At 37.0% G+C, this 14,995-nt stretch overlaps 1 protein-coding gene across 2 annotated transcripts in view; it reads left to right on the forward strand.

Annotated features, from left to right (window-relative positions):
• PDE4D (phosphodiesterase 4D) overlaps positions 1-14,995 on the forward strand; it is an 800,884-nt gene that overhangs the window by 268,257 nt on the left and 517,632 nt on the right. The gene's annotated exons all lie outside the window — the stretch shown is intronic.

Here is a 14,995-nt window from a genome sequence, read left to right on the forward strand (position 1 = left end):
CTGAATTGAAGGGTCTTCCACAGCAAGCCCTCTTTAAATTATGCTTTCTGATGCTTTACCTAAGGCTATACACTTGTCTTTAGATTCTTCTAGATTATTTTCTCCTAATACAGAACTTAGCATTTAAATGACAATTTTAAAAATTGAGATCAACTCTTCAAAAGAAATCAAGTAAAAGCAATTTCAGCAAAAAAAAAAAAAAAAAAGCCTTCTAATCTCCTACAAAACACCTCTATCCTATCAAGATATTGTGATTGAGAATTAGAAATAGTGTGGAATCAGATGTTAGTTTGTCCTTTCCTTTTCACTGGAATTTCTCCATGCTTTAATTTTTATATCAAGAAAAACAATTCTTGCAATATTCCCTAAGGAGAGTTTTACAAAAAAAGAGATAAAACAAACACACACACACACACACACACACACACACTACTTTAAGGAATAAAGAAATTATCTCAGTGGAAAATAATGGTGCTTTCAATTTTCCTAATTGAATTAAAATAATTAAGTCTTTTTCATCTTGTCCCAAAGTGAATAAAATGTCTTTTTTTAAATTTATGTTTCATTAGATATATCTCCATCTTTTCAGTATTCACCCCAAGTTTTAATTGGGTAGAAGAATATGGAAGAAATTCCTATTGCTCAGACGCCATGTTTAAAGCTTTCTGAATGTGATCTAATACCTCCATAGGTTGGAGGTAATTAAACAGAGATCTGTTCTTTTAAACAACTATTTGAGTGCTTTAAATCTGAAAGTCATGTCATAAATGTCAGACCTCTCTCTCTTTGCTTTAATCATCTCAGAAAGACTTATCTATTAATGGAACATCTGCATATAGGTATTTTGTTGACCACAGGTGTTCCACATAAGTTTAATCTACCTATTAGTTATATGTTCATGCTATTGAGGACCTTTCAATAATAAACTTTACCGAGTGCTTACTCTCTTCTAAGAGTAATGCACTATGCTAGGAGACAGGAGGGATATAAAGGTAAAGAAACTATGGCATGAATCTTTAGGGAGATTATAATTTAGTGGAGAACACCAGTGAAAGCAGGCAAAGGAATTAATAGAACAAGACAGTTTCTCTGAGTCTCCAAAGGCACTGTAAAAATTCCTGGGGAAACTGCAAGCAAGTGCAAAATGTTAGCTATCATAAACATTCTCATGCATCTTCAGGTTTTATCTTCATCCCTAAATTTCCCCATTAAATTTAGACACTCTATTATCTATTCCACTTGACGTTCCAGTTAGCAGCTCAGCCTCAGCCTATCAATATGAATGCATATCGCTTCCCTGTTCTCTTGCTGTGCCAGTCTTTCCCCAGTGTAGTTAGGTAGTGTCTCCAATCAGTCACCATCACCATACTGTGCTGATTTTATATTCTGAATATTTTTAAGCTTTTTCCTTTTTATCAATTGACTGCACTAGTTTAGATCTTCATCATATTATTGTACACAACTGCTGGGTTTTTTCTGTCTGTAAAGTCTATTTTCCTCTTTCCTCCCCAGCTGCCTCTTTCTTCTGCCTCTGGATGCATTTCCTCATTTTCCTGCCTTCCAAGATGTATTTAATACATTCCTCTGTGCTCTCATATGCTGATAGATGTCTGTCGCTGTATTTGCTGTGTAATAGCCAAATGATTTGTGCATGTCTTTGTTTTTCTCCAACAGTTGCAAGCTCCTTAAGGTCAGGAGCTGTTCTTTAATATATCTACTCTATCTAGTGTAGTCATGCTTAATATTTGTTGAAGTAAACAAATCTGAACCCAAATGTATTATGTAATCTCCATATCCCAGCACAGATAAAGGATATGCTCTTGAATTGTTTTATTGGGAGAAAACAGCTGACAGATTAGGCTACACAACAACTAAAAACTAAAAAATGACTACATGATAAATTGTAATGAAAATCGGAAGGCAGACTGACTGAGGAATGTATCTCTAACAAGTATTCAAAGATATAATTTTGTTATTGTTAAAAAGAATACAATGAATGGAAAGAGGGTTTGGATTTCACATTCAGGACTTCTGAAGACCAAGTATAAGAGATTCAAAAGTGATAATGTGAATCTGATTAGAAAATTCAATTTTGGAATTTAAATAAGAAAAAAATTAGTTGTTCTAGCAGGTGAGGCTATAATATGGAAAAATGAGAAAGGGATACAGCACTGAAAGTGAAAATGTGGAAAGAGAGAAGATCAGAAGGGGAGAAAAAAAGAAGAAATAAAGAGTTAGAGTTTATGAACTATACCAAAAGAAATGATACAATGGCCAGTCCTGTGAGGGTAGTAGAGGGATCTCTTTATTGTATTTTCTTATTTTATTTTTATTTTAGATTCAGGGAGTACACGTGCAGGCTTATTACATGGGTAAATTGCGTGAAGCTGAGGTTTGGGCTTGTAATGATCCCACTGCCCACGTAGTGACATAGGACCATAGGGAGTTTTTCAACACTTGCTCACCTCTCTCCTCCCACCCTTTTGGAATCCTCAGTTGTTCAGTGTTTCCATATTTGTGTCGGTGTTGCCTCCAGTGTTTAGCTCCCACTTATAAGTAAGAACATGTGGTATTTGGTTTTCTGTTTCTGTTTCAATTCACTGAGAATAATGGCCTCCAGTTTCATCCATGTTGCTGCAAGGAACATGATTTCATCTTTTTATGGCTGTATAGTATTTCCTGGTATATATGTAGCACATTTTCTTTATCCAGCCCACCATTGGTGGGCATATGGGTTGATTCCATGTCATTGCTTTTGTGAATAGTGCTGTGATGAACATATAAGTGCAGGTGTCTTTTTGGTAGAATGGTTTATTTTCCTTTGGGTATACACTCAGCAGTGAGATTGCAGGGTCAAATGGTGGTTCTATTATTAGTTCTTTGAGAAATCTCCAAACTGTTTTCCACAGTGGCTGAACTAATTTGCATTCCTGCCAACAGTGTGCAAGCATTCCCTTTTCTCCACAGTCTCACCAACATCTGTTACTTTTTGATTTTTTTAATATACTAGCCATTCTGAGTGGTGTGAGATAGTATCTCATTGGTTGAGTGTGGTTTGCTAATATTTTGTGGAGGACTTTTGCACCTGTTCATCAGAGAGATATTGGCATGTAGGGTTTTTGTTGTTGTTGTGTCTTTGCCAGATTTTGGTATCAGAAAGATACTGGTTTTGAATTAGGAGTTCCTCCTCCTTGATTTTTTTTTTTTGAATACTTTCAGTAGTATCTATATCAGCTCTTATTTGTATGTCTGGTAGAATTCAGCTGTGAATCCATTTGGTTCAAGGCTATTTTTGGACATTAGGTTTTTTTATTACTGATTCAATTTCATTACTTGTTATTGGTCTGTTCAGGATTTCAGTTTCTTCCTGGTTTAATCTTGGGAGGTTGTGTGTGTCCAGAAATTTATGCATCTCCTCTAGGTTTTCTAGTTTTTGTGCATAGAGATGTACATGGTAGTCTCTGAGGATCTTTTATGTTTCTATGGGATTGGTTGTGATGTCACTTTTGTCATTTCTGATTGTGCATATTCAGATCTTCTCTCTTTTCTTGTTAATCTAGCTAGCAGTATATCAATCTTTTTTTATCCTTTCCAAGAACAAACTTCTCATTTTGTATATCCTTTGTATAGTTGTTATGGGTCTCAATTTCATTTAATTCTGTTCTGATTTTAGTTATTTCTTTTTTTTCTGCTAGCTCTAGGTTTAGTTTTGTTCTTGTTTTTCTGTTTTTTGTTTTGTTTTGTTTTGTTTTTAGGTGCGAGTTTAGGTTGTTAATTTCAGACGTATCTTCTTGATGTAGACATTCAGTGCTAGAAACTTTCCTCTTAACGCTGCCATTGCTGTACTCTAGAGGTTTTGGTATGTTGTATCTCTATTTTTGTTTGTTTCAAATAACAGTTTGACTTCTGCCTTAATTTTTTGTTTATTTTAGAGTCATTCAGAAACAAGTTGATTAGTTTCCTGTATTTGTGTGGTTTTAAGAATTCCTCTTGCTGTTGATTTCTGTTTTTATTCCACTGTGGTCTGAGAAGATGCTTGGTATGATTCTGATTTTTTGAAATGTATTAAGACTTGCTTTATGACTATGTGTTCAATCTTGGAATACATATCATGTGCAGATGAGAAGAATGCATATTCTGTAGTTGTTGGGTGGAGTATTCTATAGATGTCTATTGGGTCCAATTGGCCAACTATCAAATTTATTAAATACAAAATTTTTTGTTAGTTTTTTGCCTGTCTATTGCTTTCACTCGTGTGCTGAAGTTCCCCACTATTATTGGATGGCCATGAAAGTTTTTCATAGGTCTATAAGCAATTATTTTATAAATATGCATCCTCCAATGTTGAACATATATGTATTTAGGATAGTTAAGTCTTATTGAATTGAACACTTTATCATTATGTAATGCCTTTCTTGGTCCTTTTTTACTGTTGTTGTTTAAAGTCTATTTTTTCTGATATTAGAATAGTGATCCTTGTTCTTTTTTTGTTTCCTATTTGCATGATAGATCTTTCTCTATCCATTTACTTGCAGCCTAGCCTATGGGTGCCATTACAAGTGAGATGGGTATCTTGAAGATAGACTTTTTTTTAGTCTATCTTCTAAAAAGGCCACTTTTTGCCTTTTAAATGGGGTGTTAAAACACTATGACAGGAATAAAACCTTACATATCAATATTAACTTTGCATGGCCAAAGTTAATATTTTATGTTAAAACACTATGGCAAGAATGAAACCTCACATATCAATATTAACTTTTGCATAGCCAAAGTTAATATTGATATGTGAGGTTTCATTCTTGCCATAGTGTTATTATCTGGTTGCTTTGTAGTATTGATTCTGTCACTGCTGAGGGCCTGTGGGCTATCTGCTTGCATGTGCTTTCATGGTAACAAGGATCATCCTTTCCTTTTGTTTTCATGTTTAGAACTCTCTTAAGTATCTCTTGTAGGTCTAGTGTGGTGGCGATGGATTCTTTTAGCAATTGCTTATCTGAGAAAAAATTTATTTCTCTTTCATTTATGAAGTATAGTTTGGTGGGATATGAAATTATTCGTTGGCATTTTTTTTCTTTAAAAATGCTAAAAATAGTCCCCCAGTCTCTTCTGGCTTGTATGGTTTCTGCTGAGAAGCCTGCTGTTAGTCTGATGGGTTTCCCTTTATAGATGATATGACTGTTTTCTCTAGCTGCCATTAAGTTTTTTTCTTTCACATTGACCTTGGATAGTCTGATGATTGTGTGCCTTGAAGATGGTCCTATTATATAGTATTCTTCCAGGAATTCTCTGGATTTCTTGTATGTGCATGTTGACTTCTCTAGCAAGATTGAGGAAATTTCCCTGAATTATATCCTCAAATATGTGTTCCAAGTTGCTTAGTTTCTCTTATCTCAGAAATGCCAATGTCACTTTACATAACCCCATATTTATTGAAGGTTTTATTAATTGTTTAAAATTATTTTTTTCTTTATTTTTGCCTGCCTGGGTTGATTCAGAAAGCTAGTCTTCGAGCCCTGAAACTCATTCTTCTGCTTGGTATAGTCTGTTGTTAAGGCTTCCAACTGTATTTTGAAATTCCCATAGTTAATTTTTCAATTCCAGAAGTTGTGTTTGGTTCTTTCTTAATATAGCTATGTTGTCTTTCAAATCTTGGATCATTTTTCTGGCTTCTTTGTGTTGGATTTCAACTTTCTCTTGGATCTCATTGAGTTTCTTTGCCATCTAGATTCTGAATTCTATATCTGTCATTTCAGACATTTCATTCTGGTTAGGGTTCATTGCTTGGGAGCTAGTGAGATTCTCTGGAGGTGGTAAAACACTCTGACATTTTGTATTGCCAGAGTTCTTGTGCTGGTTCCTTCTCATCTGAGAGAGCTGATGCTTTTTTCTTTTCTTTTTTGGATTTGCTATTGTTTGGATGGAGCTTGTTGATTTTAAATTCTTTTTTCCCTTGTGGGTATGACTGTGGTGTAAAATGTGTGTGGGTGGATCAGCTTCATTTCTGAGTGCTTTCAGGGCGCCAAGGCTCTGTATGGGTTCCTTGGTTGCAGATAAGTTTGTGCGGTGGCTGAGACGTTGCTTCTTGTAGTGATGTAATTTTGTTTTGTAGTGTAATTCAGGCTGCAGCCCAGTAGGTGGCACTTAAGAGTGAACGCCAGAAGGTAGGGGCAAGGGCAGAAGCAATGGAAAAGTCTGCAAAGTACCCTCCTTCAGCGCGTTTGCCTTCAGTGGGAGTGGAATCGCTGGAGAAGCCCCAAAAGTGGTCTCTTTCAGCCCACACTCCCTCGGTTCCGCTGGGGAGAGCCACCTTCGAGTCTGCAACAGTACACTGAAGAGGGATGAGAGAGGTGAGCGATGACCCCTTCTCGACAACCATTCCCTGGCTTTGGTGGCGCCCCCTTCAGTGGCTAGCGCAGTGCTCCTGTTTCCTTTGACCCAACCTTTGACCCAAGAGGGGCTTTAGCCGGCTGCATCCCCCTCCCCTAGGGGCCGACTGAACCGAGAGCTAGATTTCTAGGGGAGTGGGTCCCTTCCCTTACCACTTTTCAGAGCTGGCGGGTTACTGTCCCCCAACTGAACAAGGAAGCCGACTGGGGAACCCAGTAGTTGATATGTAAGGGATGCTGGGAAGTGCTGGGTAAAGAAGGGTGAGTCCCTGGCGAGGGCTCCACCCCCAGGCCTGTGCCCACGGACTTAGGTGAGGACAGGCACTCCAGCCTTTGGGCCCAAATGTTGCATTTCCCAAGACCAACCTAGCCTACCATGCCCCCTACCATCCTGTGCCTATAAAAACCCCAAGACCCTAGCGGGTAGAGACACAAGCAGCTGAAAGTGGAGAGGACATCGAGGGGAGCACGCTGGTGGAAGAGCACACCAACAGATGCTGCCACCTGGCAGGCTGTCCAGCAGAGGAATGACGCGGAGTTTGGTCGTGGCAGTCATAGGAGAGCCCGGGCTGCTGAGCGGCTGGACTCCAGGGTAAAACCATCTCCCTTCTGGCTCCCCCATCTGCTGATAGCTACTTCCACTCAATAAAACCTTGTACTCATTCTCCAAGCCCAGGTGTGATTCAATTCTTCCCTCACGCCAAGGCAAGAACCCGGGATACAGAAAGCCCTCGTCCTTGTGATAAGGTGGAGGGTCTAACTGAGCTGGTTAACAAGCTGCCTATAGACGGCAAAACTGAAAGAGCCCATGGTAGCACATGACCACTGGGGCTTCAGGAGCTGTAAACATCCACCCCTAGATGCTGCCGTGGGATCGACCCCCACAACCTGCATGCTCCCCTAGAGGTATGAGCAGCAGGGCACTGAAGAAGCGAGCCACTTCTCCAGTTGCACACCTTGCAAGGGGGACAAGGGAACCTTTCTCATTTCATAGCAACACACGCAGACTGGTTCCAGGTCTCAAAGCTGCCCCTGCCTGCATGTCTTGCCACCCAGAAGAAACCTGGCTTTGGGAACTCTCCTGCTCCTGCAGTCTTCTAATGCTTTATGTCTCTTCTCTATCGCATCCAAGCATTCTCTCCTAGACTATCTGCTCAGAAGGTGTCCACTTACTATTCTGGCGTTTCTCTGTTGGGGAGCCACACACTACCTGCTTCTGCTCAGCCATCTTGATCCCTTTCATGTCTCTATTTATGAAGGATTAAAATGGAATGGAGACATGGAGATTGAGGATTGATGATGAGGCTTGTTGAAATTTGATGATAAATTTCACTAAGAAACTTAGAAACAGGGCCAGGGGGTAATAAATGAGAGACACAAAGAGAATGGAGTAAGTAGATATGATGGACTTGCAAAGAAAAAACCTTGTTGAAGAGCAGACGTGAGCTAATGGACTAAGAGAAGCATGCAAGTGGGGAGACTACTTCTGATAGTAAACATTTTGGAAGAGTGTGCCATCAGGAGAAAGCCCGACTTCAGTGTGGTCAAGGAGCTGAGCAAGTTATATCCAGAAGTGATCAAGGATATATGTGAGTTTGCTTACAATATCATAAAGGCAGGACAAGACTCAAGGAAGATTCCTAGGGAGGAAACTGGTGGGGAAGTCAAGGCCAAACTGGGCTGGATAAGGTAGAAAGAGCATATTGATGAAAATAACAGCCTTAGGTGGGAATTGTAGGGGGTAACATGGAGGGGATTTGAATATAGGAGCCTGTGTTTAAAAACTAGCTTTTTCTTTTCTTGCTTTTTTTCTTAGAAATATATAGAACACATCCATTTATTCCAACACTCCAAGTGAGGAATAAGGTTTGGGCTCAGCTTATAGTCTGCACCAATCACTGAGTATTATTTTGAGGGGCATGTTTATGGGGGAGGTACGTTGCTGGTGGGATTGTTTCAAAGTCTTAATGCAAGTGCCTCAGGTCTATTGCTAGACATTTAGAATTTTCTTGGTTTTTTGAAAGAGAAAGATTAGGGATAGTTAATAGTAGTTTAAAAGGCTGTGCAACCTTAGTAACATTTCTTTGCAATAATTAATTAAAATCACAAGGAAAATTTTTGCAAAAGTTTGGGCATATAAAATAAATGAAAGTTATGACTAACAGTTCAACTTTCTCCTGATGTCTCACTTTTGTGAGAACTGATGTAGACCAGAAAATAAAGTTCTAGGTGTTTTTTGTTTGTTTGTTTGTTTTGTTTGGTTTGGTTTGCTTAGGTTGACAGATCTAATTTTCATGTCAAATTAGGACACTGACTTTCCCTAACAGATGTTCAGGAGCTGAATTTGTATCCTAATTCTAGTCTTGCTAGTATTTATTTTTGAGACCTGCAATCCATCATTATACTAACATGGCAATGCCTGGGAAGTTTAATGGCTATACAACTTCTAGAAAGTGCCTTTATTACATATCTGACACATTGCAAATTCACAAATGGAGTACAAACAATTTCAGCAGCTTAGATGACATTTTCCTTCCTGCCGATGGTCTGAACTCACCAGGTAGCAACACCCGAAGCATTACATTCTGTCTCCCTGAGTTGCATTGTATTTTTGATACCACAGCATAAACTGTCAAAGGAAGTATTTCTCTAATTTTAATTGGGGTTACTAGGGTCAAAGCCAAGTTTCCAAAGCTCATTTTGTTTTTATCTTATTATCATGCGTTTATATCAAGCCATTTATTTTTTGAAGCAATCCTTATTATAACTTGGAAAAAAACTATTTCGTAATGTGGTCAGATGTGATTAGATCACTGTTTTATGCTCAGACGTATGTTCCACCTTTTCCCATAATGCTGTGACATTTGGGGTTTGTATAGCTTCATGAATCGAACTTAAACAGTAATGCATTTTCACAAATAAATAGAATCACTCTTCCTACCTATTATGATGGATCTTAAAATATCCTGCCACATCTCTCTCGTTATTCATTCAGTTTCTGATTTTAGTAATTTACCTATACATTAAAACATTGTAATTATGTATTTAAATCACCAGGACACCTATCATTTGGTCTCTACAACTGAGTTGCTGGTTGTTAGAGAAAAATGTATTTAACTTGTATTTATGAATATAACTGGATGAGATTCTGGTTATTTAATAGGCAGTTTAACTTGAGAAACAGAGTAGATGGGAAAAATGAGAACTTACTGTGCTTTAACAACTTTACATTAATTTGTTGGTTCATTGTGAGCTAGTTTATTACAGTATATTGAACTGTTTACCAAATAGTAAACTCTATTCCAGTGTTTAGAACATGCTTTTTTAAAATGACATTCTTAACCATTTTGCCTTATTGCAAGGCATTTACATATATACATTGAGAAGCTATATCTGATCATGCTTCTCCAGAGATGTGTTTTGAACTGCTTTAGTACACGGATTTTTGAATCTTAACAAAGGATTTTGGCCATCTGCAAAATAAGAGGTTTTTATTCTCTTTAGAATAGTCTTTTTTCTGGGTCCCCAGTGTATATTTTGCCAAAATGCCTAAAATATTGCAATAAAAAAACTCAGAGTTTGGTACCAATCTGACAGTTAATTTTTTTAAGCCTTTAAAAGTATATAAACAATTTTAGCCAATGGACACCTCTCACTGAATTGACCATATAGATCATATTAGTCCATTTTCACACTGCTGATAAAGACACACTTGAGACTAGGAAGAAAAAGAGGTTTAATGGACTCAGTTCCACATGGCTGGGGAGACCTCACAATCATGGCAAAAGGCAAGGAGGAGCAAGTCGCGTCTTATATGGATAGTGGCAGACAAAAAGAGAGAGCTTGTGCAGGGGAACTCCTCTTTATAAAACCATCAGATCTTGTGAGACCTATTCACTATTATGAGAACAGCACGAGAAAGACCCACCCCATAATTCAATTGCCTCCCAGGACACATGGGAATTGTGGGAGCTACAATCCAAGATGAGATTTGGGTGGGGACACAGCCTAAACATATAATAGACCTATCAGTTCCCTACACTAATAAACTTCCCTGGTATTATTTCCACAGCACATGTACTCTGGAAAATTAGCTCCAGGTGATGAGAAATTCATTTGAGGGCAGTAAAAATGAAACCAGGTATTCTCACACTAATTTGAGGGTTTAATCTCACTGGGCCTCCTGTTTGTTTTTAGTGCATTGGAGGAAAATTAGATTTTCTGAGTAAATAGAAATGAGCAATGTTCCTATGTATATACACTTAACTCTTCAAAAAGAACAACATAGGTCTGTACTGGCACAAGTAAAATGTTGTAAAAATTGGGTCAGGTGCCAAGTGTGAGCAACCTCACTCTCCCTAATCAGACAGCATTTCTTATATTATTTCTGGATTAATATAAGTAGGTAATCTTGAATAAATTCTCTAGTGAATGTTCTACATCATTTATTGTCAGTGAATGTACAGATGGGATAGTCCCAGTAAATTTTTTTAGAAAACCAAACCATGTTCAGGATCATGGATACTGGTATTCAAGGTTTTCATGGGCATTCAAGGAAGAAAGAGGTGATGCAACATGCTGTAAGCCAGATTCTCTAGAAAACAGACTTGGAGGCAGAGATTTAGGCCCAAGAAATTTGTTTGGGGGTGGGGTTCTCTTAAGATCAACACCTGTGTGCAGCAGATTTCGCTCTCTTTGGATAAAGGCAATTCCAGGAGAGAGACTTAGCTGAGAAGACTCCCAGCTGCTGGGGGAATGAATGCCTCAGTCCTGAATGGGTATCTGGGTTGCATATTTGAGCAAAACATCCTAACTTTAGTAAATAAAGCTACAGCTTTTTCTTATTTCTCCTATCTGCTTCTTGCCTGGGCAACCTAAAATTTATCCATTATCCCTGCTATCTCACCAGGAAGAGTATAGCGATAAAGACCAATTTCTATATCTTATACATTATATTTAACTATAACATTTATTGTTATTAGATAGTTAGATTAAGTAAGAAATAAGGTATTCAAGATTCTTTTGAATCTGTGTGAATATAGATATAGTTAAATAGTGACATTGAAAGTATGGTGAATTTTTATATCATCTTTCTGGAGAAATACTGAGGAAAATACTTGAATTTTGCATAACCAAGGCATCAGTTACTATTCACAATGAGACTACAGAGAAAGCTTTCCAAAATGTTTAAATGAAATATGCTTTCAATGTTATGTGGTTTTCCTGTGTTGTAGCTACTTAATTAGCATTGTATCAATCACCACTGACATCAAATATGATAACTTGCTTTACTGGAAAGTCACTGCTCAATCTCATGAATGAAATTGATGAGGTAGAAGGTAATGGTGCATTGCCAAGAAAACAAGAAAGAAGGGAGCTAAAAATTGATAGTTACCTACTTTGCAGTATCTGCTTTATATATGGTATCTGATTTCAGTTTATCTGAACCCTCCCCTGGAAGTAGCTATTATCAACTTTATGTTATTTACTTACTCATTTTATTCTTTTTAAAAAGAATAATGAGATGTTTTAAACATAGAGAAAAGTGCACAGGGCAATATAAAATCACGTACATAATCATCTCCCAAGAGTAACTAATGTCATTATAGGTAAAGTTTGCTTCATATCATTTTAAATATAAATATTGCAGATATGCTTGAAATATATGTTAGGCCATATATGTTCAAGCTGAGGAAAGGTAGGTTCAGAGAGAAATAAGCTTGGCCAATCTCACTCCGCTAGTAAGTAGGGCTAAGATTTGATCGTCTATACGTGGATCATGGAACTCATGTTCTTTCCCTCCACTATGTATACTTCCTCTGTACTCCCTGAAGACTTAATCTGGATAGAGATACATTGCCTAGAGTTTCTCTATAGTGGGAGAAATGAGCCTTTTACTTTCGTGGTACCACGTCAGTTGCCAATTGATTCTGGCACATAAAAATGTATTATATCTGTACCTGTTTAATTATTTTCTGTATCACATCAAAGGAACAAGATAAATTTGGTTATAATAGTTTATTTTACTTTAATTTACTATTATTAGTCATTGCAGTACACAAATGCAGATGTCTGAAGGGATGCACAAAGATGACAAATGTGGCATGTAACATATAAAGCAATACTACATTTCTAAGTGGTTTACATTATGTGTATGAATATGAATTACCTGCATGGATTATTTTTAAGTTCAGAAACTGTTTTTAGTTGGTTTTCTTTCTTTTCTATAGCTGTTATTTATGTCTCCAGCTTCATCTTCAAAGTGGAGATCATAATATTTATCTCATAAGACTCTTAAAAAATGAGATAAAAGCATTTGATGAAAGCATATGAAAGCATTTGACTGAGTGATTAGTATAAAGAAGCTACTTAGTACTTATTTGCTATGGTCACCTGAAAAGAAAAGCTATTTTGAGTGCAGTGGTAGGGTTGAGAAACAGCCAATATATTAAATATTTTAAAATATTTTTGTTTAAGTTCAACCACCTACTTTTTAGAAAATCACTTAGCATATGAAATTTATTATAAGAGGATACTTACTCTACAGTTGCTTTAGAAGAAAGAAAAAGAAATCAGTTTGTAAAATGAGATAATTGTAAGGGTATCTCATCTTTGTAGCCATATGAGAGAGTCCAAAGAGCTAAGCAAATATTTGCGAAATGATATTTTTACTATACTGGAAGTAATAAACAATTAAAATGTTGTTATTAAGGCAGTGCTGATATTATAATTTTACTATCTCTAGAGGAATACCAGAGATCTTATTAAATACATGCTTTTTTAAAGTTGAAATCTTAGATAACTATTATCATTACTATATGTGTAAGAAAACAACGGCATGCAGAAAGATGTGCTCTATAGAAAACTGGTAGGTTATTAAAATATAAAGAAATAGGGAGAAAACTGAAAATTGCATGATATTGTCAAGTCTCCCTTGGGACTCAACCACAAAACAGTTCTTTCATTGCAAGTTTCTTTTCTCCTTAATGAGTCATTTTGAGTTCTTTTTAATGTGGGCACAAGGAAACAAATAAGAATTCTTCCATGCAGCTAAGGCACTCCAAATCTTATTAATTCAAATGTTGAGAGCATTGAAGCCATAAAGAAAACAAGAATACTGAAACACCATGTATCTGCTTTCATTTAAATAGCCAAACAATTCTGTATTTTCCAAGTGGGCTTCCTTAATATACATATTTTAAACCTTGTAAGGTAATTCTCCAGAGAAATACGGAGATCTAAAAGACAAAGTAATTCCATTTATCACCTTAAATCTCATTTAATTAGGGAATAATTCTGATATATCAAGAAAGAAACTAAAATTACTGTCTTCTAGATGCTTGTGCTTTTGTAAGAAACAAAAGAGCTCAAGTAAGTAGAAGCCTCAGGAAGAGAGCAGTATTACAGAGGGACCACAGCAACAATGTTTTTTTGTTTTTTTTGTTTTTTTTTTTTTTTGAGATGGAGTCTCACTGTGTCACCAGGCTAGAGTGCAGTGGTGTGATCTTGGCTCACTGCAACCTCTGCCTCCAGGGTTCAAGCGATTCTCCTGCCTCAGCCTCCTGAGTAGCTGGAACTACAGGCACGTGCTACCACACCCAGCTAATTGTTGTATTTTTAGTAGAGATGGGGTTTCACCATATTGTCCAGGATGGTCTCGATCTCTTGACCTCGTGATCCGCCCTCCTCAGCCTCCCAAAGTGCTGGGATTACAGGCATGAGCCATCACGCCTGGCCAACAATTCTTATTAATATTAAAATTTAAAAATTGGCTTGAACTGGAGAACACTTCAAAGCTCATTTACCACAGAACTTTGTCATTTTTCTCCTTGACTCAGCTCAGTTGGAAAGCACAGATGTTTTATGCGTCTGCGTTGCTCCCACTCTCCCTAAAATTTTACTTACCAGCTAAACCGCCAATCCTAATACATCCAACAATATTTTACCATGAAAATACATTCAATTTTTGTATTTAGATGCGTACAAGTTTCCTGAAATTGTGAAATATTCAAACTGTACTTGGAAAGCTCTCTGAAGATCCCCCCCTCAAAAAAAAAAAAAGGAAGATTATCTCTGGTGGTTATATTTTTTGAAAGGTTTATTGTTCTATTGAATATATATCTAGTTCTTTTTCATAAAAATGAATATCCTGGCTTTAAGTAACTGTTTGCTAAGCACAGTGTGCACAGCTATGCACACACTGATGTCACCATTGCCAATTTTATTAAAAGAACCACAATACAGAGCAAAGAGAACAAGAGAAGTGTTCCTATTAATGGTATTTCAAATGCGTATTTAAACAGCTTATCTACTTCAAACTAATTTCTGATAGATTAAATAGCTGTATTCCAAATCTTACAAGATGCACATCTCTCCTCTATTTCTTTCTCGGCTTGCTTCAGCTGAATAGCTCAAATTGTTTGGCACTGGTAAAGCATGAAAATGTGAGATAAAAAAGGAAACGAAGCTACAGCCTGAGTGGCCTACAGGCCTTAGAAATGGCAACACTTTAAAATTCATTATATTTTACATTGCTTCAACTGTTACACATTTTTTTTTTTTTTTTTTTTTTTTGGCTCTTGATGATGTCAGAAGATTTATCTGAGATG

Source organism: Gorilla gorilla, chromosome 19, assembly GCF_029281585.2.
Source record: "Gorilla gorilla gorilla isolate KB3781 chromosome 19, NHGRI_mGorGor1-v2.1_pri, whole genome shotgun sequence".
Taxonomy (NCBI): Eukaryota; Metazoa; Chordata; class Mammalia; order Primates; family Hominidae; genus Gorilla; species Gorilla gorilla.